The 27,796-nt window shown below is 32.1% G+C and overlaps 1 protein-coding gene across 2 annotated transcripts in view; it reads right to left on the bottom strand.

Annotated features, from left to right (window-relative positions):
• LOC141395364 (ATP-binding cassette sub-family G member 4) overlaps positions 1-27,796 on the bottom strand; it is a 131,751-nt gene that overhangs the window by 96,062 nt on the left and 7,893 nt on the right. The window contains exon 1 of one of the 2 annotated variants that reach the window (XM_073971053.1): positions 13,710-14,491. The exons of the other annotated variant lie outside the window; for it this stretch is intronic. The gene's annotated coding sequence lies outside the window, so the exon portion shown is untranslated. Of the gene's footprint in view, positions 1-13,709; positions 14,492-27,796 lie in introns of those variants that run through there. 2 annotated transcript variants of the gene reach the window in all.

Here is a 27,796-nt window from a genome sequence, read left to right as displayed (position 1 = left end):
TTCTTTAAAAAATCCACGTTTTGTGGTCTGATGGTGCCTCAAAAACTATTCTTTAAAAAATCCACGTTTTGTGGTCTGATGGTGCCTCAAAAACTATTCTTTAAAAAATCCACGTCTGCTGGTCTAAGGGTACCTCAAAAACTATTCTTTAAAAAATCCACGTTTTGTGGTCTGATGGTGCCTCAAAAACTATTCTTTAAAAAATCCACGTTTTGTGGTCTGATGGTGCCTCAAAAACTATTCTTTAAAAAATCCACGTTTTGTGGTCTGATGGTGCCTCAAAAACTATTCTTTAAAAAATCCACGTTTTGTGGTCTGATGGTGCCTCAAAAACTATTCTTTAAAAAATCCACGTTTTGTGGTCTGATGGTGCCTCAAAAACTATTCTTTAAAAAATCCACGTTTTGTGGTCTGATGGTGCCTCAAAAACTATTCTTTAAAAAATCCACGTTTTGTGGTCTGATGGTGCCTCAAAAACTATTCTTTAAAAAATCCACGTTTTGTGGTCTGATGGTGCCTCAAAAACTATTCTTTAAAAAATCCACGTCTGCTGGTCTAAGGGTACCTCAAAAACTATTCTTTAAAAAATCCACGTTTTGTGGTCTGATGGTGCCTCAAAAACTATTCTTTAAAAAATCCACGTCTGCTGGTCTAAGGGTACCTCAAAAACTATTCTTTAAAAAATCCACGTTTTGTGGTCTGATGGTGCCTCAAAAACTATTCTTTAAAAAATCCACGTTTTGTGTTCTGATGGTGCCTCAAAAACTATTCTTTAAAAATAGTTTTTAGTTTCGTTTTGTTTACATTCGTAAGTGCGAACAAAACGAAAAGCGAAAAGTACTGAACTCCACAAGAGGAGATAGAAAACTAAATAGTACTAAACGAATGTGAATAAATCAAAAACGTTTGGTGGTTGATAAAGTATTCACTGTGGTATGTTGATGCTAGTTTATAGGCCCAGCAAAATGTTCGATGCCAAAGATGACATTCAATCATGGGTGCAAGTGATCTAGCATGTCATCTTTTTAGCATCTTCATCGATGAATTTTATATGAGCGTGGACCTCAAAAGATGACGTTCTTTTCTGGATCCTAAGCATGTCATTTTAACCAATGCGTTGACATGTCATTTCCACCAATGCTTTGGCATGTCATTTCCACCAATGATTTGACACGTCATTTTCACCCATGCTTTGACATGTCATTTTAACCAATGCTTTGGCATGAAATTTTCATGTCATGTTTGGAAAATGGAAATGCTGTATTGAAATATGGTTTTCATGAAAAACAAAACTCTTTATTAATTCAAACGAATTCATGAAATAGCTACAATTAATTTATCAGTTTAGTTTTTCAAAAGTTTACATCCAAAATTGCAATGTAATCACCACCGCTGCAACGTAAAAGATTACTTCCTCCATTCTCCGCAACTGATATTCTTTCATCTTACAAAAGGTTTTTTCAATTATCTTCCCATCACCAGTTCAGATTTCAACATGGACTCCAAATGCACTCCTTTAGGTATTTTTATTTCGTAAATTACTTTTATTTTATAATTTTGTTATTTTATAACAACATTTTGGTAATTTATATTTTCTGTTTAGTGACGGAAATATGTAGGGATCTACAACCCGGCTTGCTTTAGGGATCTCTAAGAACAAAATGTAACGAACGGGGAGGAGAGACTTTTTTATGGAAAATACCATTTATGCTTAAATTATTTATTTTTAATTGTTTCTTTCCAAAAGTAGTTTCTTCTTTATTTTCAGATTCTTGTTCCTTTTCGTTTCGGACTTTTTTTCAAATTCCAAGAAGCGAGATTTGATTGATTTCATTCTATGTCAGATTTAGAACAGACTAGGGAACTTTTAAAATAGCAATGTGTGCAGTCCGATTCTATTTTTAGCTCGATGGTTGGGACTTCATATAATACCAATTGTTTAGAAGTTTTAGTTGTTTGATATGCAGGAAATGTAAGACAACATCACGACGACAGTTCTAACAACTTTGGTCTGTTCCAAAAACTGCAAGAATCTACTTATTTTTACTACGATAACAATTTTTCCTTTATGTTATCGGAAAAAATAGTTAAAATTAGTAGATTTTTGCAGTACTGGAACATACCGAAATGAAAATAAACAGGTGTGTAAATAAAAACACAAACATAATCTCTATTGGATCGATGGAATGGGTACAAATGCTGATGAAAAGATCGGATCGTTCACGACTTCCTTTGCATTGGTTCAAATCCTAATGAAAAGATCGGATCTTTCACGACTTCCTTTGAACCAATGCAAAAGATGACATGAAATCACGTCATCGCAAAGAACCCCTTCCGTCAAATTTTGCTGGGGGGTTGTTAAGCAATCACATGTGTGTGTGTGTGCCTGAGTGTGTCATTGACCATAACGCCGGCAAACGTTTGCCAAAAATTCTTTTTGTTTCGGTGTTGAATGAATCAACTCGGCAAAGCATAGCCGAAGTTACATTTCAGCAATCGTACGGTTTCCATCTTTTTACATTGAAAAGTTTGTGGTTTTGTTTTGGTTATGAGAACGAAACGATTCGGAGAAGCTGAAAAGTTTGTGGCTTTGTGTGATTGGTGCGGGAATCGTTTTGTTTGTTTACGTTCATTGATTATAATTATATTTTTATAAGAATATTAATTTTAATTATAATAATAATTCTAATATAATTATATAATTATAATTATTATTAATATTGTAATAATATATTTATATTATAATAATTATAATTGTTATAATATAATTATAATTATATTATTATTTATAATTATATAATTATAATTAATTATAATTATTATTAATTATTTAATTATTATATTTAATTATTATACTAATAATAATTATTATAATAAAAATTATTATAATATTATAATTATTTTTGTAATTATAATATTTTTTTTTTGTTTTTACCATATTTGCTCTTTCGAGCCCCACTGTCCAGTGGTGATAAGAACAATTTAATGCTATCAACGCACAAGATTTCTATTAGAGTCCCACCAACAATAGAAACTTCAATATAAGGGAATTTGATGAGATTATCTACCTCGACGCTAGCATATATATTCTTAGGAAACCACAAAAAATTTCAAAAACAAATTTCAATATAAGGTCGAGCAATGAACTCTGTCAATATGCTCCTTAAAATACAAAGACCCAAAAAGTTGAAAGTACTTTTATCAACACACTTTAAAAATATTTTTTTATTTATTTGCCTCTCAAGTGTTTTGAGAAACGAATCTAATCTTTCAAGATTTTATATTACCAAAAAATATTCGCCACTAATAAAATTGCAATAAAACTGACCTACAACATTCAAACTAGAGTAATAGTACGTTTACATATAACCGGATTTAACAAACCCACTGGGTTTTAAATGTCAATTCCATTGCTTATATGTCAAACAAATCCTCATAAACAAGGTTAACCCTGCAAAAAGCTCTAGTGTGTACGGAGTTTAAGTGTTTTTTTGGAGTGATTATTTACTTCTAGATGTTTTTGGACGTGACCTATATTTTACCGTACGTACCTAGCATGGGAACATGTTCGGTGAGTTGGAATAAGAACAGTTTTTTTTTCAGATATTGTCGATGAAAACAAACAACATGAAATAATAAAGGAATTTATTGACTGTTATTGTTAAATAAGGCTAATTATATACAAATATTGATTCAATAAAGTCGTCATACGATCAACATATGCGTCATAATACTATCGTGACAGCCATAATGTGCAAATAAATTCCAATATTTTATTTGTCCATATTTGCATTAGGCGACGATTTTCCTTGAGGCAATTGCTGGAATATAAAGAACGGAGGAGTCCCGGTCTGATATTCATAACAAAATTAGCATAACCACTCAAAAAAATAACAAAAATCCATATTCCTTTTTTTCTGACTATTACTGATAAGAGTAGAATATTTTTTGAGGGCGTTAATTTATAAGCGATATTTAACAGCTGATCATCATAAATGTTGACCTACATTTTTCCACTTGTATTGCGAAATTCGCAATTTTTCTTTTAAAAAGATAAAATGCAGCAATGTGAAATATAAAATGATACAACAAATAATTATCTATTCTTGGGCATAATATTTATGTACATATACATACATACATATATATGTGCATATGTATGAGAATGTTCTTAATCATACACTGACGTAGCCGGAATGAACTTTGAAAAACACTTGGAGGAAACACAGCAGACACGAGATGAGATTCACTTGGGAAAGTATTTTTTAAAGAATATTTTTAAAAGAATATTTTTTGAGGCATCAACAGCCCTACAAACGTGGATTTTTTAAAGAATATTTTTTGAGGCATCCACAGCCCTACAAACGTGGATTTTTTAAAGAATATTTTTTGAGGCATCAACAGCCCTACAAACGTGGATTTTTTAAAGAATATTTTTTCAACGACCATCAGACCACAAAACGTGGATTTTTAAAGGATATTTTTTCAAACACCATCAGACCACAAAACGTGGATTTTTAAAGGATATTTTTTCAAACACCATCAGACCACAAAACGTGGATTTTTAAAGGATATTTTTTCAAACACCATCAGACCACAAAACGTGGATTTTTAAAGGATATTTTTTCAAACACCATCAGACCACAAAACGTGGATTTTTAAAGGATATTTTTTCAAACACCATCAGACCACAAAACGTGGGGTTTTTTAAAGAATATTTTTTCAACCATCCACAAAACGAGGATTTTTAAAGAATATTTTTTCAACCATCCATAAAACGTGGATTTTTTTAAAGAATATTTTTTGAGGCATCAACAGCCCTATAAACGTGGATTTTTTAAAGAATATTTTTTGAGGCATCAACAGCCCTACAAACGTGGATTTTTTAAAGAATATTTTTTGAGGCATCAACAGCCCTACAAACGTGGATTTTTTTAAAGAATATTTTTTGAGGCATCAACAGCCCTACAAACGTGGATTTTTTAAAGAATATTTTTTGAGGCATCAACAGCCCTACAAACGTGGATTTTTTAAAGAATATTTTTTGAGGCATCAACAGCCCTACAAACGTGGATTTTTTAAAGAATATTTTTTGAGGCATCAACAGCCCTACAAACGTGGATTTTTTAAAGAATATTTTTTGAGGCATCAACAGCCCTACAAACGTGGATTTTTTAAAGAATATTTTGTGAGGCATCAACAGCCCTACAAACGTGGATTTTTTAAAGAATATTTTTTGAGGCATCAACAGCCCTACAAACGTGGATTTTTTAAAGAATATTTTTTGAGGCATCAACAGCCCTACAAACGTGGATTTTTTAAAGAATATTTTTTGAGGCATCAACAGCCCTACAAACGTGGATTTTTTAAAGAATATTTTTTGAGGCATCAACAGCCCTACAAACGTGGATTTTTTAAAGAATATTTTTTGAGGCATCAACAGCCGTGGATTTTTTTAAAGAATATTTTTTGAGGCATCAACAGCCCTACAAACGTGGATTTTTTAAAGAATATTTTTTGAGGCATCAACAGCCCTACAAACGTGGATTTTTTAAAGAATATTTTTTGAGGCATCAACAGCCCTACAAACGTGGATTTTTTAAAGAATATTTTTTGAGGCATCAACAGCCCTACAAACGTGGATTTTTTAAAGAATATTTTTTGAGGCATCAACAGCCCTACAAACGTGGATTTTTTAAAGAATATTTTTTGAGGCATCAACAGCCCTACAAACGTGGATTTTTTAAAGAATATTTTTTGAGGCATCAACAGCCCTACAAACGTGGATTTTTTAAAGAATATTTTTTGAGGCATCAACAGCCCTACAAACGTGGATTTTTTAAAGAATATTTTTTGAGGCATCAACAGCCCTACAAACGTGGATTTTTTAAAGAATATTTTGTGAGGCATCAGCAGCCCTACAAACGTGGATTTTTTAAAGAATATTTTTTGAGGCATCAACAGCCCTACAAACGTGGATTTTTTAAAGAATATTTTTTGAGGCATCAACAGCCCTACAAACGTGGATTTTTTAAAGAATATTTTGTGAGGCATCAACAGCCCTACAAACGTGGATTTTTTAAAGAATATTTTTTGAGGCATCAACAGCCCTACAAACGTGGATTTTTTTAAAGAATATTTTTTGAGGCATCAACAGCCCTACAAACGTGGATTTTTTAAAGAATATTTTTTGAGGCATCAACAGCCCTACAAACGTGGATTTTTTAAAAGAATATTTTTTGAGGCATCAACAGCCCTACAAACGTGGATTTTTTAAAGAATATTTTTTGAGGCACCATCAGAGACAAAACGTGGATTTTTTTAAGAATATTTTTTGAGGCACCATCAGAGACAAAACGTGGATTTTTTAAAGAATATTTTTTGAGGCACTATCAGAGACAAAACGTGGATTTTTTAAAGAATATTTTTTGAGGCCCCATCAGAGACAAAACGTGGATTTTTTAAAGAATATTTTTTGAGGCACCATCAGAGACAAAACGTGGATTTTTTAAAGAATATTTTTTGAGGCACCATCAGAGACAAAACGTGGATTTTTTAAAGAATATTTTTTGAGGCACCATCAGAGACAAAACGTGGATTTTTTAAAGAATATTTTTTGAGGCACCATCAGAGACAAAACGTGGATTTTTTAAAGAATATTTTTTGAGGCACCATCAGAGACAAAACGTGGATTTTTTAAAGAATATTTTTTGAGGCACCATCAGAGACAAAACGTGGATTTTTTAAAGAATATTTTTTGAGGCACCATCAGAGACAAAACGTGGATTTTTTAAAGAATATTTTTTGAGGCACCATCAGAGACAAAACGTGGATTTTTTAAAGAATATTTTTTGAGGCACCATCAGAGACAAAACGTGGATTTTTTAAAGAATATTTTTTGAGGCACCATCAGAGACAAAACGTGGATTTTTTAAAGAATATTTTTTGAGGCACCATCAGAGACAAAACGTGGATTTTTTAAAGAATATTTTTTGAGGCACCATCAGAGACAAAACGTGGATTTTTTAAAGAATATTTTTTGAGGCACCATCAGAGACAAAACGTGGATTTTTTAAAGAATATTTTTTGAGGCACCATCAGAGACAAAACGTGGATTTTTTAAAGAATATTTTTTGAGGCACCATCAGAGACAAAACGTGGATTTTTTAAAGAATATTTTTTGAGGCACCATCAGAGACAAAACGTGGATTTTTTAAAGAATATTTTTTGAGGCACCATCAGAGACAAAACGTGGATTTTTTAAAGAATATTTTTTGAGGCACCATCAGAGACAAAACGTGGATTTTTTAAAGAATATTTTTTGAGGCACCATCAGAGACAAAACGTGGATTTTTTAAAGAATATTTTTTGAGGCACCATCAGAGACAAAACGTGGATTTTTTAAAGAATATTTTTTGAGGCACCATCAGAGACAAAACGTGGATTTTTTAAAGAATATTTTTTGAGGCACCATCAGAGACAAAACGTGGATTTTTTAAAGAATATTTTTTGAGGCACCATCAGAGACAAAACGTGGATTTTTTAAAGAATATTTTTTGAGGCACCATCAGAGACAAAACGTGGATTTTTTAAAGAATATTTTTTGAGGCACCATCAGAGACAAAACGTGGATTTTTTAAAGAATATTTTTTGAGGCACCATCAGAGACAAAACGTGGATTTTTTAAAGAATATTTTTTGAGGCACCATCAGAGACAAAACGTGGATTTTTTAAAGAATATTTTTTGAGGCACCATCAGAGACAAAACGTGGATTTTTTAAAGAATATTTTTTGAGGCACCATCAGAGACAAAACGTGGATTTTTTAAAGAATATTTTTTGAGGCACCATCAGAGACAAAACGTGGATTTTTTAAAGAATATTTTTTGAGGCACCATCAGAGACAAAACGTGGATTTTTTAAAGAATATTTTTTGAGGCACCATCAGAGACAAAACGTGGATTTTTTAAAGAATATTTTTTGAGGCACCATCAGAGACAAAACGTGGATTTTTTAAAGAATATTTTTTGAGGCACCATCAGAGACAAAACGTGGATTTTTTAAAGAATATTTTTTGAGGCACCATCAGAGACAAAACGTGGATTTTTTAAAGAATATTTTTTGAGGCACCATCAGAGACAAAACGTGGATTTTTTAAAGAATATTTTTTGAGGCACCATCAGAGACAAAACGTGGATTTTTTAAAGAATATTTTTTGAGGCACCATCAGAGACAAAACGTGGATTTTTTAAAGAATATTTTTTGAGGCACCATCAGAGACAAAACGTGGATTTTTTAAAGAATATTTTTTGAGGCACCATCAGAGACAAAACGTGGATTTTTTAAAGAATATTTTTTGAGGCACCATCAGAGACAAAACGTGGATTTTTTAAAGAATATTTTTTGAGGCACCATCAGAGACAAAACGTGGATTTTTTAAAGAATATTTTTTGAGGCACCATCAGAGACAAAACGTGGATTTTTTAAAGAATATTTTTTGAGGCACCATCAGAGACAAAACGTGGATTTTTTAAAGAATATTTTTTGAGGCACCATCAGAGACAAAACGTGGATTTTTTAAAGAATATTTTTTGAGGCACCATCAGAGACAAAACGTGGATTTTTTAAAGAATATTTTTTGAGGCACCATCAGAGACAAAACGTGGATTTTTTAAAGAATATTTTTTGAGGCACCATCAGAGACAAAACGTGGATTTTTTAAAGAATATTTTTTGAGGCACCATCAGAGACAAAACGTGGATTTTTTAAAGAATATTTTTTGAGGCACCATCAGAGACAAAACGTGGATTTTTTAAAGAATATTTTTTGAGGCACCATCAGAGACAAAACGTGGATTTTTTAAAGAATATTTTTTGAGGCACCATCAGAGACAAAACGTGGATTTTTTAAAGAATATTTTTTGAGGCACCATCAGAGACAAAACGTGGATTTTTTAAAGAATATTTTTTGAGGCACCATCAGAGACAAAACGTGGATTTTTTAAAGAATATTTTTTGAGGCACCATCAGAGACAAAACGTGGATTTTTTAAAGAATATTTTTTGAGGCACCATCAGAGACAAAACGTGGATTTTTTAAAGAATATTTTTTGAGGCACCATCAGAGACAAAACGTGGATTTTTTAAAGAATATTTTTTGAGGCACCATCAGAGACAAAACGTGGATTTTTTAAAGAATATTTTTTGAGGCACCATCAGAGACAAAACGTGGATTTTTTAAAGAATATTTTTTGAGGCACCATCAGAGACAAAACGTGGATTTTTTAAAGAATATTTTTTGAGGCACCATCAGAGACAAAACGTGGATTTTTTAAAGAATATTTTTTGAGGCACCATCAGAGACAAAACGTGGATTTTTTAAAGAATATTTTTTGAGGCACCATCAGAGACAAAACGTGGATTTTTTAAAGAATATTTTTTGAGGCACCATCAGAGACAAAACGTGGATTTTTTAAAGAATATTTTTTGAGGCACCATCAGAGACAAAACGTGGATTTTTTAAAGAATATTTTTTGAGGCACCATCAGAGACAAAACGTGGATTTTTTAAAGAATATTTTTTGAGGCACCATCAGAGACAAAACGTGGATTTTTTAAAGAATATTTTTTGAGGCACCATCAGAGACAAAACGTGGATTTTTTAAAGAATATTTTTTGAGGCACCATCAGAGACAAAACGTGGATTTTTTAAAGAATATTTTTTGAGGCACCATCAGAGACAAAACGTGGATTTTTTAAAGAATATTTTTTGAGGCACCATCAGAGACAAAACGTGGATTTTTTAAAGAATATTTTTTGAGGCACCATCAGAGACAAAACGTGGATTTTTTAAAGAATATTTTTTGAGGCACCATCAGAGACAAAACGTGGATTTTTTAAAGAATATTTTTTGAGGCACCATCAGAGACAAAACGTGGATTTTTTAAAGAATATTTTTTGAGGCACCATCAGAGACAAAACGTGGATTTTTTAAAGAATATTTTTTGAGGCACCATCAGAGACAAAACGTGGATTTTTTAAAGAATATTTTTTGAGGCACCATCAGAGACAAAACGTGGATTTTTTAAAGAATATTTTTGAGGCACCATCAGAGACAAAACGTGGATTTTTTAAAGAATATTTTTTGAGGCACCATCAGAGACAAAACGTGGATTTTTTAAAGAATATTTTTTGAGGCACCATCAGAGACAAAACGTGGATTTTTTAAAGAATATTTTTTGAGGCACCATCAAAGACAAAACGTGGATTTTTTAAAGAATATTTTTTGAGGCACCATCATAGACAAAACGTGGATTTTTTAAAGAATATTTTTTGAGGCACCATCAGAGACAAAACGTGGATTTTTTAAAGAATATTTTTTGAGGCACCATCAGAGACAAAACGTGGATTTTTTAAAGAATATTTTTTGAGGCACCATCAGAGACAAAACGTGGATTTTTTAAAGAATATTTTTTGAGGCACCATCAGAGACAAAACGTGGATTTTTTAAAGAATATTTTTTGAGGCACCATCAGAGACAAAACGTGGATTTTTTAAAGAATATTTTTTGAGGCACCATCAGAGACAAAACGTGGATTTTTTAAAGAATATTTTTTGAGGCACCATCAGAGACAAAACGTGGATTTTTTAAAGAATATTTTTTGAGGCACCATCAGAGACAAAACGTGGATTTTTTAAAGAATATTTTTTGAGGCACCATCAGAGACAAAACGTGGATTTTTTAAAGAATATTTTTTGAGGCACCATCAGAGACAAAACGTGGATTTTTTAAAGAATATTTTTTGAGGCACCATCAGAGACAAAACGTGGATTTTTTAAAGAATATTTTTTGAGGCACCATCAGAGACAAAACGTGGATTTTTTAAAGAATATTTTTTGAGGCACCATCAGAGACAAAACGTGGATTTTTTAAAGAATATTTTTTGAGGCACCATCAGAGACAAAACGTGGATTTTTTAAAGAATATTTTTTGAGGCACCATCAGAGACAAAACGTGGATTTTTTAAAGAATATTTTTTGAGGCACCATCAGAGACAAAACGTGGATTTTTTAAAGAATATTTTTTGAGGCACCGTCAGAGACAAAACGTGGATTGTTTAAAGAATATTTTTTGAGGCACCATCAGAGACAAAACGTGGATTTTTTAAAGAATATTTTTTGAGGCACCATCAGAGACAAAACGTGGATTTTTTAAAGAATATTTTTTGAGGCACCATCAGAGACAAAACGTGGATTTTTTAAAAAATATTTTTTGAGGCGCCATCAGAGGCAAAACGTGGATTTTTTAAAAAATATTTTTTGAGGCACCATCAGAGACAAAACGTGGATTTTTTAAAAAATATTTTTTGAGGCACCATCAGAGACAAAACGTGGATTTTTTAAAAAATATTTTTTGAGGCACCATCAGGGACAAAACGTGGATTTTTTAAAAAATATTTTTTGAGGCACCATCAGGGACAAAACGTGGATTTTTTAAAGAATATTTTTTGAGGCACCATCAGAGACAAAACGTGGATTTTTTAAAGAATATTTTTTGAGGCACCATCAGAGACAAAACGTGGATTTTTTAAAGAATATTTTTTGAGGCACCATCAGAGACAAAACGTGGATTTTTTAAAGAATATTTTTTGAGGCACCATCAGAGACAAAACGTGGATTTTTTAAAGAATATTTTTTGAGGCACCATCAGAGACAAAACATGGATTTTTTAAAAAATATTTTTTGAGGCGCCATCAGAGGCAAAACGTGGATTTTTTAAAAAATATTTTTTGAGGCACCATCAGAGACAAAACGTGGATTTTTTAAAAAATATTTTTTGAGGCACCATCAGAGACAAAACGTGGATTTTTTAAAAAATATTTTTTGAGGCATCAACAGCCCTACAAACGTGAATTTTTTTAAAGAATTTTTTTGAGGCACCATCAGACCACAAAACGTGGATTTTTTAAAGAATATTTTTTCAACCACCATCAGACCACAAAACGTGGATTTTTTAAAGAATATTTTTTCAACCACCATCAGACCACAAAACGTGGATTTTTTAAAGAATATTTTTTCAACCACCATCAGACCACAAAACGTGGATTTTTTAAAGAATATTTTTTCAACCACCATCAGACCACAAAACGAGGATTTTTTTAAGAATATTTTTTCAACCACCATCAGACCACAAAACGTGGATTTTTTAAAGAATATTTTTTCAACCACCATCAGACCACAAAACGAGGATTTTTTTAAGAATATTTTTTCAACCACCATCAGACCAAAAAACGAGGATTTTTTAAAGAATATTTTTTCAACCACCATCAGACCACAAAACGTGGATTTTTTAAAGAATATTTTTTCAGTTACCATCAGACCAGAAAACGTGGATTTTTTGAAGAACATTTTTTCAACCACCATCAGACCACAAAACGTGGATTTTTTAAAGAATATTTTTTCAACCACCATCAGACCACAAAACGTGGATTTTTTAAAGAATATTTTTTCAACCACCATCAGACCACAAAACGTGGATTTTTTAAAGAATATTTTTTCAACCATCATCAGACCACAAAACGTGGATTTTTTAAAGAATATTTTTGAACTTGGATTTTTTAAAGAATATCTTTGAACGTGGATTTTTTAAAGAATATTCTCGAACGTGGATTTTTTAAAGAATATTTTTGAACTTGGATTTTTTTAAAGAATATCTTTGAACGTGGATTTTTTAAAGAATATTTTCGAACGTGGATTTTTTAAAGAATATTTTTGAACGTTGATTTTTTAAAGAATATTTATTTATTTATTTATTTCAAATATTTATTATAATAAAAAATTACAATAAAGTTATATAAAAAATAGCACTAGCATCTAAGGCTATCGGCTAAGTTTTAAAGAATATTTTTGAACGTGGATTTTTTAACGAATATTTTTGAATGTGGATTTTTTAAAGAATATTTTTGAACGTGGATTTTTTAAAGAATATTTTTGAACGTGGATTTTTTAAAGAATATTTTTGAACGTGGATTTTTTAAAGTATATTAAAAACGTGGATTTTTAAAAATATTTTAAAAACGTGGATTTTCTAAAAAATATTTTAAAAACGTGGATTTTCTAAAAAATATTTTAAAAACGTGGATTTATTTAATAAATGAGGATTTTTTCTAAAATGAACGTGGATGTTTTATTTTTTTTTTTTTAAGTGTAGGTTTTAATTAAAGAACAAAACAAATGTAGATGAAGTTGATCTCTTAAGCAGCTTTTTTTAGATTTTTTCTCTTAAAATTTTAATAAAAATTGTTTTTATTACTCCCATATTCATTCATAAATTTTTTTACAATGCACAAAGTACTTCAGAAAAATTTTCACAAACTATGTACGTACTCTTTAAAATTATTACACCCTCATCTGAATTAGTTTCCTATACAGTATCAAAGCTATACAGTCTGCAATTCCTTTTCATGTTGTTCGCTTGTTTGCTACATTTTTATTTTTGTAATTTTTGGCAAATTGCCAAGAAAAAATTTCTTGACAAGGTGATATAAGCCAAATAACACAACGAACGAAGAACATTTACAAGCTTATAAACAAACAATGAATTTACAAAAATTTCCAAAGATAACAAATACAAACCAACCGCCCTTTAAAAGGCAATTTTTGTAAAAGGTATTAAAAAATAATAACAAAGTAAAAGAAAGACAAACAAAGAACCTTTTCAGAATTCTGGAACTGCAGCAACAGCAAACGGCTGGCCAGACAGCCAGTCAAACCGCCAGCTGATGGATAAACAAGGCACACAAAATGTAGGCAAGAACGTGACAGCAGCAGCAACAACGAAGCAGGCCGGATAACAAAGGCTTGGAAATGCGTACGAAAAGGCGGTAACGGGTGACAGAGGAGAAAGACACACCGGTCGGTCGATTTGTTGGTCACGAAACCGCCAATTGTAATTTGAACTGAGTGGTGGTTGTTGGTGGTCAACTTGAAAACGAAATATTTTAAAAATTATTCTTTGACACACGCACTGGACACATTCATTCGATATCTCTGTATGGTCGGACGTTTGAATGGACTTTCACATAAATGGTGGTTTTGGTTGGTATGTAAATATATTTCACTTTAGAAAATTATATGCAACAGAAATACGTATTTCAACCGCATGAATAATTCACCAGGGGCATGAATTGGCAATATAAATATTTTGTTTTTTAATATATTTTGTATTCAATTTAATTTTTCTTTAAAATTTTTATAATTTTGCACTTCACTTTTTGTTAAAATATTTTATTTTTTCTTCTCTTAATAAATTATTTTTTTGGTTAATTTTTAGTTATTTTCATTAATTATTAAATACACAAATATTTTTATTTAAATCAATGAATATATAAAAAATAAATTATTCCACCCAACGATCGAGATCCGTACGTACGATTTACGCGTTGTGTATGTCGGCGAAAGACTGATTTGAAGACAATGAATGTTGGTTCTCTTATAAAAAATATATTTTTTTGTTATCGTCGTGCCCAAGCATTTCAATTCGCCGCAAATATTTACAATTTCGCTTGGTTTGTTTATACGGCCAATTCAAGAGAAGAATTTTCATCGATACACACCAATACAATAAAGAGGTTTGGATGAGTGCAACAATGTATTTAGCCGTATGTTAATTATGTTTTTGATTGGTGTTCGTGATTTAACAATATATGTGATACAGTGTTACGAAAATAATCCTCGTTTACAAATCTGCATTAAAAAATCCACGTCGAAATTAAAAATCCAAAAATAATATTTAAAAAATCCACGTTCAAAAATATTGTTTAAAAAATCCACGTTCAAAAATATTGTTTAAAAAATCCACGTTCAAAAATATTGTTTAAAAAATCCACGTTCAAAAATATTGTTTAAAAAATCCACGTTCAAAAATATTGTTTAAAAAATCCACGTTCAAAAATATTCTTTAAAAAATCCACGTTCAAAAATATTCTTTAAAAAATCGACCTTCAACAATATTCTTTAAAAAATCCACGTTCAAAAATATTGTTTAAAAAATCCACGTTCAAAAATATTGTTTAAAAATCCACGTTCAAAAATATTGTTTAAAAAATCCACGTTCAAAAATATTGTTTAAAAAATCCACGTTCAAAAATATTGTTTAAAAAATCCACGTTCAAAAATATTGTTTAAAAAATCCACGTTCAAAAATATTGTTTAAAAAATCCACGTTCAAAAATATTGTTTAAAAAATCCACGTTCAAAAATATTGTTTAAAAAATCCACGTTCAAAAATATTGTTTAAAAAATCCACGTTCAAAAATATTGTTTAAAAAATCCACGTTCAAAAATATTGTTTAAAAAATCCACGTTCAAAAATATTGTTTAAAAAATTCTTTAAAAAATCCACGTTTCTTGCTCTGATAAGTGCTCAAAAATATTCTTTAAAAAAATCCACGTTTCTTGCTCTGATAAGTGCTCAAAAATATTCTTTAAAAAATCCACGTTTCTTGCTCTGATGAGTGCTCAAAAATATTCTTTAAAAAATCCACGTTTCTTGCTCTGATGAGTGCTCAAAAATATTCTTTAAAAAATCCACGTTTCTTGCTCTGATGAGTGCTCAAAAATATTCTTTAAAAAATCCACGTTTCTTGCTCTGATGAGTGCTCAAAAATATTCTTTAAAAAATCCACGTTTCTTGGTCTGATGGTGCCTCAAAAAATATTCTTAAAAAATCCACGTTTCTTGGTCTGATGGTGCCTCAAAAAATATTCTTTAAAAAAATCCACGTTTCTTGCTCTGATGAGTGCTCAAAAATATTCTTTAAAAATTCCACGTTTCTTGCTCTGATGAGTGCTCAAAAATATTCTTTAAAAAATCCACGTTTCTTGCTCTGATGAGTGCTCAAAAATATTCTTTAAAAAATCCACGTTTCTTGCTCTGATGAGTGCTCAAAAATATTCTTTAAAAAATCCACGTTTCTTGGTGATGGTGTTTAAAAAAATATTCTTTAAAAAATCCACGTTTCTTGGTGTTGGTGTTTGAAAAAATATTCTTTAAAAAATCCACGTCCAAAAATATTCCTAAAAAAGTCCACTTTCGAAAATATTTTTACAAATCCACGTTTCGTGGTCTGTTGGTCGTTGAAAAAATATTCTTTAAAAATCCACGTTTCTTGGTGATACATTTTTATCATAAAATTATTTCACAAAATATAATAGTCATTATATATAAATATTCATTCTTTAATTTCCTCTTATTAACAACTTCGTCTCACTTATAACAATTAAATTAAATTTTCTCTCCGAATATATTCCCACAATTATATGGAAATGTCAACGTTGTTTTGAGAATTCCCACTACCACAAAAGTATAGATGATTGATGTCCGATGATAAGCACGTGTGTAATTAACTTAATTTTATTTTTTGAAATTTTGCCTTTTTAGGGCGAATATCATTTTTAATGATTTTTTGTTAATTTTCTCGTTTAGAGTTAAGCTTGATTCCATTTAAGGTGAGTGAAAAATTCTTTGTATTAAACAATTATCTTAATAATTATAGCATAGGGATGTCATGTAATTCCAAAAATGTATTAATTAATTACCCAACAAAATTGAATTTAACTGGTTCATTGTGATTGGGGGAATCACTTCCCATGTTAGTAATTGTTGGTGTTCAGTAAGAAGTACAAGTGAAGACTGAGGTACTGGAAGGAGGTGGTTAACTTCTAAATGTGTAAAATTCGACAAACGCCAGACGGCATAGAGATTGTAATATATGCGGATGATTGTATAATTTTGGCGTCGGGTCCTATCGTCAAGTCCTATAAAGTAATGATAATGTACATATTACTTACTTACTAAGCTGGCCCTTTACAGAACATTTGTTCCATACACCGAACTAAGAAAAGATCTCCAATTCTCTCTGTTTCGTGCTTCGCTTTTTGGAATACCGCGCCTTGTCATATCTTCATCCACTTGTTTGCGCCATCTATTCTTTGGCCTGCCAATTCTGCGTGCAACGCCATCTCGAATTTATACGCCTTTTTAGCGGGTTCATCATCGTTCATTCTTATTATATGGCCTAGGCAACGCAATCGCTGCATCTCGATACGTTTAACTATATTGATGTCGTTGTATAGCAGATACAGCTCGTGGTTCATGCGACGTCGATATTCATCGTCAACGCAGATTCGTCCGTAGATCTTTCGAAGATTTTTTCTCTGCCATGTCTGCTTGCGCCAGTACCCAGGCTTCGGAACCATACATCAGCACGGGTAGTATCAGTGTTTTGTAAAGCGTTATTTTTGTTTGACGAGTTGTGGCTTTGTTTTTGAATTGCTTACTTAAGCCAAAGTAGCATCTGTTGGCCAATACAATTCTTCTTCTTATTTCACAACTGATGTCGTTAGTTGTGTTTACGTCGGTGCCGAGGTATACGAAGTTTTTTACTACATCAAAATTATTAGAACCAACTTCAACAGTTGGTCTGATCTCAATGGACGCATTGGGCGTCGACACCATCAGCTTGGTCTTCTCGCCGTTTACCACCAGACCCACTTTAGCAGATTCTCCTTCGACCTTCATAAAGGTATCGGTTACATCTTTTACTGATCGTCCCATGATGTCTATATCATCAGCATAAGCAAGTAACATGTGGCTATTGGTGTAGATTGTGCCACTTCTTTTGACGTTTGCCTCTCGTATAACCTTTTCTAGCAGGATGTTGAAGAGATCACACGAAAGGCTGTCTCCTTGCCTGAAACTTCTTTTGGTACAAAACTCTTCGAAGAGGTTCTTTCCTATTTTAACTGAAGATCTTGTGTCAGTTAGAGTTATTTTACAAAGCCGAATGAGCTTTGCAGGGATACCAAATTCAGACATTGCTTGGAATAACTTTGAACGCAGCGGGTTGTCGAAGGCTGCTTTATAATAGACAAAAAGGTGGTAGGTGTCGATCTGCATCTCTGGGGTGTAATCCAGGATTTGCCGCAGGGTATATATCTGGTCTATGGTGGACTTGCCAGGTCTAAAGCCGCATTGGCATGGTCCAATTATTTCGTTGACCATGGGCTTTAGTCGTTCGCACAATATCCCTGACACCATCTTGAGAAGACTTATGTCCGATAGGAAGAAGACTTATGCCCCTATAGTTGGAGCATAAAGTCTTATCTCCTTTCTTATGGACGGGACACAGGATGCTCAGGTTCCTATCGTCGGGTACGCGTTCTTCCTGCCAGATGGAGCTAACTAGCTGATGCATACACCTTATCAGCGTGTCGCCTCCGGTTTTAAACAGCTCGGCTGGTAGGCCATCAGCTCCTGTTGCCTTATTATTCTTCAGCCGGTTTATTGTTGTCTTTACCTCATCTTGGCCGGGTGGTATACATTCAATACCATCTTCTGGGATTGGATCTGTGGTATCTTCGTCAACTTCGCTACTATTGGATACCAACAGTTTGGAAAAATGCTCTTTCCATATCCTTAGCACACTATCTGTATCAGTTACCAGATTACCTTGCTGGTCTCTACAGGAGGATGTGCCAGTTCTAAAGCCATCAGTTTGATGTTTCACTCTTTGGTAGAATTTTCGGACTTCATTCTGTCTCCTCTACATCTCGATTTGTTCACACTCCCGCTTTTCCGTCTCTCTCTTTTTCCTGCGGAAAAGACGTTTCTCCTCTCTCCTTTTCTCCCGATACCTCTATCGTGCGCTACGCGTTGCTATTGATTGTAAAGTAGCCCTATATGCCGCATTTTTCTCTTCGGTACCAGCATGACACTCCTGGTCATACCATGGATTCCTTGGTGGAGGTCTCTGGTATCCAAGTACTGATTTTGCGGCTGTTTGCATGGAGTGGGCAATGTTTTGCCATTGTCCTGTTATGTTATCGGGACGAGGAGTGCTTTGATTAAGCAGTTGGGCCAGTTGAGTGGAATATACTGTGACTATCTGTTGTGATTGCAGCTTACCGATGTCCAACTTCCGCGTTGTGTCTGTTCGCACTTTGTTTGCTACGTTTAATCTGGTACGTACCTTTGCTGCTACAAGGTAGTGGTCCGAGTCTATGTTTGCACCTCGGAACGATCGTACATCCAACACGCTTGATGCATGTCTTCCATCTATCACAATGTGATCAACTTGATTTCTTGTTCTTTGATCTGGCGACAGCCAGGTGCCCTTATGAATATCAAGATGCTTAAATCTGATACTGCTAACTATCATGTTTCTTGCAGCTGCAAAGTCTATCAGCCTCATACAATTAACAGATGTTTCACTGTGGAGACTGAATTTCCCGACTGTTGGGCCAAAGATATTCTCCTTTCCAATTTTGGCATTAAAATCGCCTAGAATGATTTTAATGTCATGGGCAGGGCAACGGTCATAAGTTTCTTCTAGGCGCTCGTAAAATATATCTTTGGTCTGTTCGTCCTTGTCTTCAGTGGGAGCATGAGCGCAAATAAAGCTGATGTTGAAGAATTTTGCTTTTAATCGAATTGTAGCGAGTCTTTCATTCACTGGGGTGAAGCTGGAGACCAGATGTTTTAACCTCCGACCAACTACAAATCCGCAACCAAACTCATGCTTTGTGTCATGGCAGCTATAATACAGTGCGTCACCTTTAGGTGTTGTTGTGACGCCTTTCCCAGTCCATCGTATTTCCTGTATGGCAGTAATGTCGGCGTTGTACTTTTCAAGTACGTCTGTCAATGCGAAGACTGCACCTTCTCTATATAGAGTGCGAACATTCCAGGTGCAGATTCGCAGATCATGGTCCTTAAAACGTTTGCGGGGGTCGTCAACTTTTGAGGGGTTTGTTTTTCTTTTCTTTCGTTTTTTTCATAGTAGGCTGTCCTTAAAACGTTTGCGGGGTTCGTCAACTTTAGAGGGGTTTGTTTTTCTTTTCTTTCGTTTTTTCATAGTAGGCTGTTTTTTCTAGTGCAGGGTTACTAACCCGACGCCCAAACCCTAGTTTTTAACGTTCTTATGGATGAACGCACGGCACATGGTAGCTCACTACCTCTAACGGATGTTAAAGGCAGTTCCCCAGGTGACACCACGGGGAGGTCAGTGTCCACTTGAGATGAAAGAGGGACCAAGATAAATCCTGGGCTTTGCCATGTTAAAGACGATCAGGACCGTTCCTTGGTATTTTCCATCCCCTACATATTAACAAATGTTAATTCTCTTCATATTCCCCTCCACCTTCACGAAACTACTGCTTTAAATTAAAATATGTTTTATTATTCACAAAACGTATTTAGAAAAATTTTCGCTGTAAATGAACTACCCTTTGGCCGGTCCATCCGATCAACTGCAGCAGATATAAACGCATATCATTTTCTAAATTTATAGCTTATCAATAATTCAATTGGGTATCTATTACGCGAATCATCATCATCGTTTACAAATTAAAAATGCATCTTCAATTTCAAACGGAATGACATCTGTAAAAAACTGATTGGATCCACATACAGCACATACTAAGAAGGCAAGCGAGCAGGCAAGCACTCTTCTAAAAGCCCCACATTTCGATGACTAATTTATTGTACGTTTTTTTTTTTTTTTTTTGTTTTACTTTTTATAAACATTTCTTCGATAACTGCATAATATGATGATCGCTGTGATGTGCAGTATTTTTTTTTTTTATCAAAATTAGTTGCCACATCACGCTTCCAAAGCTGATTATTCGTACTTTGCTCTGCGATTAAATATTGAATAGAATTTTAACATTTTCCAAGAAATATTGTTTTAATTATAATTCTGTAAGAAGGGCGATTTTTTAAATAAGTTTTAAAGGAAAATCCGTATTTGGTCTCCTAAGTCCCACATAGGACAGATTTCCAAGGGCAACGGTGTTCTGGCCAACTCTACTATATAGCCCCAAATGATGACCTAATCACCAAAGCTTTCCATTAAAGTTTTGTCTTACACCTTCGGCATGCACCGCAAAGGCAACATAGAACCTTTATACATTCTCACAAGCCATGCTGTGACGTTTGTTATAAGCGTATAGCTTATTATTAGTTTATTTTGCCAATCACTAACAAAAATAATTGTTAAATAAAGTTCGTAATATAGGGTTCATAACAGAGTCTGCATAACAAACCAATTACCAAAGGTCGTACTAAAAACCCTTTTCAATTAAACCTTACCCAATAAATTACCTAATGCCATAGCTTAGCCACCAACCTACGTAAACAGTTGATTTATAAATTACTGACAGCAATTTAAGTTGTCACCACAGACACATTAATTTTCTTTTCTATATAAGTGCCATTATCAATATAACCAATATAACCACCAATATATATCATTATTGTTTATAGCTATAATTTGAAATATTTAACAACAAAATTATTTACATATTTATTTGTCATATCGCAATAAAGTCAGACCAAGAAACGTGGATTTTTTAAAGAATATTTTTTAAACCACCATCAGACCAAGAAACGTGGATTTTTAAAGAATCTTTTTTGAGGCACCATCACACCAAGCAACGTGGATTTTTTAAAGAATATTTTTTCAAACACCAACACCAAGAAACGTGGATTTTTTAAAGAATATTTTTTCAAACACCAACACCAAGAAACGTGGATTTTTTAAAGAATATTTTTTTCAAACACCAACACCAAGAAACGTGGATTTTTTAAAGAATATTTTTTCAAACACCAACACCAAGAAACGTGGATTTTTTAAAGAATATTTTTTCAAACACCAACACCAAGAAACGTGGATTTTTTAAAGAATATTTTTTCAAACACCAACACCAAGAAACGTGGATTTTTTAAAGAATATTTTTTCAAACACCAACACCAAGAAACGTGGATTTTTTAAAGAATATTTTTTCAAACACCAACACCAAGAAACGTGGATTTTTTAAAGAATATTTTTTCAAACACCAACACCAAGAAACGTGGATTTTTTAAAGAATATTTTTTCAAACACCAACACCAAGAAACGTGGATTTTTTAAAGAATATTTTTTCAAACACCAACACCAAGAAACGTGGATTTTTTAAAGAATATTTTTTCAAACACCAACACCAAGAAACGTGGATTTTTTAAAGAATATTTTTTCAAACACCAACACCAAGAAACGTGGATTTTTTAAAGAATATTTTTTCAAACACCAACACCAAGAAACGTGGATTTTTTAAAGAATATTTTTTCAAACACCAACACCAAGAAACGTGGATTTTTTAAAGAATATTTTTTCACACACCATGAGACCAAGAAACGTGGATTTTTTAAAGAATATTTTTTCAACCAACATCAGACCAAGAAACGTGGATTTTTTAAAGAATATTTTTTGAGGCACCATCAGACCAAGAAACGTGGATTTTTTAAAGAATATTTTTTGAGGCACCCTCAGACCAAGAAACGTGGATTTTTTAAAGAATATTTTTTGAGGCACCCTCAGACCAAGAAACGTGGATTTTTTAAAGAATATTTTTTCAAGCACCATCAGACCAAGAAACGTGGATTTTTTAAAGAATATTTTTTCAAGCACCATCAGACCAAGAAACGTGGATTTTTTAAAGAATATTTTTTCAAACACCATCAGACCAAGAAACGTGGATTTTTTAAAGAATATTTTTTCAAACACCATCAGACCAAGAAACGTGGATTTTTTAAAGAATATTTTTTGAGGCACCATCAGACCAAGAAACGTGGATTTTTTAAAGAATATTTTTTAAACCACCATCAGACCAAGAAACGTGGATTTTTTAAAGAATATTTTTTAAACCACCATCAGACCAAGAAACGTGGATTTTTTAAAGAATATTTTTTAAACCACCATCAGACCAAGAAACGTGGATTTTTTAAAGAATATTTTTTAAACCACCATCAGACCAAGAAACGTGGATTTTTTAAAGAATATTTTTTAAACCACCATCAGACCAAGAAACGTGGATTTTTTAAAGAATATTTTTTAAACCACCATCAGACCAAGAAACGTGGATTTTTTAAAGAATATTTTTTAAACCACCATCAGACCAAGAAACGTGGATTTTTTAAAGAATATTTTTTAAACCACCATCAGACCAAGAAACGTGGATTTTTTAAAGAATATTTTTTAAACCACCATCAGACCAAGAAACGTGGATTTTTTAAAGAATATTTTTTAAACCACCATCAGACCAAGAAACGTGGATTTTTTAAAGAATATTTTTTAAACCACCATCAGACCAAGAAACGTGGATTTTTTAAAGAATATTTTTTAAACCACCATCAGACCAAGAAACGTGGATTTTTTAAAGAATATTTTTTAAACCACCATCAGACCAAGAAACGTGGATTTTTTAAAGAATATTTTTTGAGGCACCATCAGACCAAGAAACGTGGATTTTTTAAAGAATATTTTTTAAACCACCATCAGACCAAGAAACGTGGATTTTTTAAAGAATATTTTTTAAACCACCATCAGACCAAGAAACGTGGATTTTTTAAAGAATATTTTTTAAACCACCATCAGACCAAGAAACGTGGATTTTTTAAAGAATATTTTTTGAGGCACCATCAGACCAAGAAACGTGGATTTTTTAAAGAATATTTTTTAAACCACCATCAGACCAAGAAACGTGGATTTTTTAAAGAATATTTTTTAAACCACCATCAGACCAAGAAACGTGGATTTTTTAAAGAATATTTTTTAAACCACCATCAGACCAAGAAACGTGGATTTTTTAAAGAATATTTTTTAAACCACCATCAGACCAAGAAACGTGGATTTTTTAAAGAATATTTTTTAAACCACCATCAGACCAAGAAACGTGGATTTTTTAAAGAATATTTTTTGAGCCACCATCAGACCAAAAAACGTGGATTTTTTAAAAGAATATTTTTTGAGCCACCATCAGACCAAAAAACGTGGATTTTTTAAAGAATATTTTTTAAACCACCATCAGACCAAGAAACGTGGATTTTTTAAAGAATATTTTTTAAACCACCATCAGACCAAGAAACGTGGATTTTTTAAAGAATATTTTTTAAACCACCATCAGACCAAGAAACGTGGATTTTTTAAAGAATATTTTTTGAGGCACCATCAGACCAAGAAACGTGGATTTTTTAAAGAATATTTTTTAAACCACCATCAGACCAAGAAACGTGGATTTTTTAAAGAATATTTTTTAAACCACCATCAGACCAAGAAACGTGGATTTTTTAAAGAATATTTTTTAAACCACCATCAGACCAAGAAACGTGGATTTTTTAAAGAATATTTTTTAAACCACCATCAGACCAAGAAACGTGGATTTTTTAAAGAATATTTTTTAAACCACCATCAGACCAAGAAACGTGGATTTTTTAAAGAATATTTTTTAAACCACCATCAGACCAAGAAACGTGGATTTTTTAAAGAATATTTTTTAAACCACCATCAGACCAAGAAACGTGGATTTTTTAAAGAATATTTTTTAAACCACCATCAGACCAAGAAACGTGGATTTTTTAAAGAATATTTTTTAAACCACCATCAGACCAAGAAACGTGGATTTTTTAAAGAATATTTTTTAAACCACCATCAGACCAAGAAACGTGGATTTTTTAAAGAATATTTTTTGAGGCACCATCAGACCAAGAAACGTGGATTTTTTAAAGAATATTTTTTAAACCACCATCAGACCAAGAAACGTGGATTTTTTAAAGAATATTTTTTAAACCACCATCAGACCAAGAAACGTGGATTTTTTAAAGAATATTTTTTAAACCACCATCAGACCAAGAAACGTGGATTTTTTAAAGAATATTTTTTAAACCACCATCAGACCAAGAAACGTGGATTTTTTAAAGAATATTTTTTAAACCACCATCAGACCAAGAAACGTGGATTTTTTAAAGAATATTTTTTAAACCACCATCAGACCAAGAAACGTGGATTTTTTAAAGAATATTTTTTAAACCACCATCAGACCAAGAAACGTGGATTTTTTAAAGAATATTTTTTGAGGCACCATCAGACCAAGAAACGTGGATTTTTTAAAGAATATTTTTTAAACCACCATCAGACCAAGAAACGTGGATTTTTTAAAGAATATTTTTTAAACCACCATCAGACCAAGAAACGTGGATTTTTTAAAGAATATTTTTTAAACCACCATCAGACCAAGAAACGTGGATTTTTTAAAGAATATTTTTTAAACCACCATCAGACCAAGAAACGTGGATTTTTTAAAGAATATTTTTTAAACCACCATCAGACCAAGAAACGTGGATTTTTTAAAGAATATTTTTTAAACCACCATCAGACCAAGAAACGTGGATTTTTTAAAGAATATTTTTTAAACCACCATCAGACCAAGAAACGTGGATTTTTTAAAGAATATTTTTTAAACCACCATCAGACCAAGAAACGTGGATTTTTTAAAGAATATTTTTTAAACCACCATCAGACCAAGAAACGTGGATTTTTTAAAGAATATTTTTTAAACCACCATCAGACCAAGAAACGTGGATTTTTTAAAGAATATTTTTTAAACCACCATCAGACCAAGAAACGTGGATTTTTTAAAGAATATTTTTTAAACCACCATCAGACCAAGAAACGTGGATTTTTTAAAGAATATTTTTTAAACCACCATCAGACCAAGAAACGTGGATTTTTTAAAGAATATTTTTTAAACCACCATCAGACCAAGAAACGTGGATTTTTTAAAGAATATTTTTTAAACCACCATCAGACCAAGAAACGTGGATTTTTTAAAGAATATTTTTTGAGCCACCATCAGACCAAAAAACGTGGATTTTTTAAAAGAATATTTTTTGAGCCACCATCAGACCAAAAAACGTGGATTTTTTAAAGAATATTTTTTAAACCACCATCAGACCAAGAAACGTGGATTTTTTAAAGAATATTTTTTAAACCACCATCAGACCAAGAAACGTGGATTTTTTAAAGAATATTTTTTAAACCACCATCAGACCAAGAAACGTGGATTTTTTAAAGAATATTTTTTGAGGCACCATCAGACCAAGAAACGTGGATTTTTTAAAGAATATTTTTTAAACCACCATCAGACCAAGAAACGTGGATTTTTTAAAGAATATTTTTTAAACCACCATCAGACCAAGAAACGTGGATTTTTTAAAGAATATTTTTTAAACCACCATCAGACCAAGAAACGTGGATTTTTTAAAGAATATTTTTTAAACCACCATCAGACCAAGAAACGTGGATTTTTTAAAGAATATTTTTTAAACCACCATCAGACCAAGAAACGTGGATTTTTTAAAGAATATTTTTTAAACCACCATCAGACCAAGAAACGTGGATTTTTTAAAGAATATTTTTTAAACCACCATCAGACCAAGAAACGTGGATTTTTTAAAGAATATTTTTTAAACCACCATCAGACCAAGAAACGTGGATTTTTTAAAGAATATTTTTTAAACCACCATCAGACCAAGAAACGTGGATTTTTTAAAGAATATTTTTTAAACCACCATCAGACCAAGAAACGTGGATTTTTTAAAGAATATTTTTTGAGGCACCATCAGACCAAGAAACGTGGATTTTTTAAAGAATATTTTTTAAACCACCATCAGACCAAGAAACGTGGATTTTTTAAAGAATATTTTTTAAACCACCATCAGACCAAGAAACGTGGATTTTTTAAAGAATATTTTTTAAACCACCATCAGACCAAGAAACGTGGATTTTTTAAAGAATATTTTTTAAACCACCATCAGACCAAGAAACGTGGATTTTTTAAAGAATATTTTTTAAACCACCATCAGACCAAGAAACGTGGATTTTTTAAAGAATATTTTTTAAACCACCATCAGACCAAGAAACGTGGATTTTTTAAAGAATATTTTTTAAACCACCATCAGACCAAGAAACGTGGATTTTTTAAAGAATATTTTTTGAGGCACCATCAGACCAAGAAACGTGGATTTTTTAAAGAATATTTTTTAAACCACCATCAGACCAAGAAACGTGGATTTTTTAAAGAATATTTTTTAAACCACCATCAGACCAAGAAACGTGGATTTTTTAAAGAATATTTTTTAAACCACCATCAGACCAAGAAACGTGGATTTTTTAAAGAATATTTTTTAAACCACCATCAGACCAAGAAACGTGGATTTTTTAAAGAATATTTTTTAAACCACCATCAGACCAAGAAACGTGGATTTTTTAAAGAATATTTTTTAAACCACCATCAGACCAAGAAACGTGGATTTTTTAAAGAATATTTTTTAAACCACCATCAGACCAAGAAACGTGGATTTTTTAAAGAATATTTTTTAAACCACCATCAGACCAAGAAACGTGGATTTTTTAAAGAATATTTTTTAAACCACCATCAGACCAAGAAACGTGGATTTTTTAAAGAATATTTTTTAAACCACCATCAGACCAAGAAACGTGGATTTTTTAAAGAATATTTTTTAAACCACCATCAGACCAAGAAACGTGGATTTTTTAAAGAATATTTTTTAAACCACCATCAGACCAAGAAACGTGGATTTTTTAAAGAATATTTTTTAAACCACCATCAGACCAAGAAACGTGGATTTTTTAAAGAATATTTTTTAAACCACCATCAGACCAAGAAACGTGGATTTTTTAAAGAATATTTTTTAAACCACCATCAGACCAAGAAACGTGGATTTTTTAAAGAATATTTTTTGAGCCACCATCAGACCAAAAAACGTGGATTTTTTAAAAGAATATTTTTTGAGCCACCATCAGACCAAAAAACGTGGATTTTTTAAAGAATATTTTTTAAACCACCATCAGACCAAGAAACGTGGATTTTTTAAAGAATATTTTTTAAACCACCATCAGACCA

This window comes from Musca autumnalis, unplaced genomic scaffold (genome assembly GCF_047663935.1).
Source record: "Musca autumnalis isolate F117 unplaced genomic scaffold, ASM4766393v1 scaffold_2, whole genome shotgun sequence".
In the NCBI taxonomy this organism is placed as follows: domain Eukaryota; kingdom Metazoa; phylum Arthropoda; class Insecta; order Diptera; family Muscidae; genus Musca; species Musca autumnalis.
This window is presented reverse-complemented; position numbering and strand designations above follow the sequence as displayed.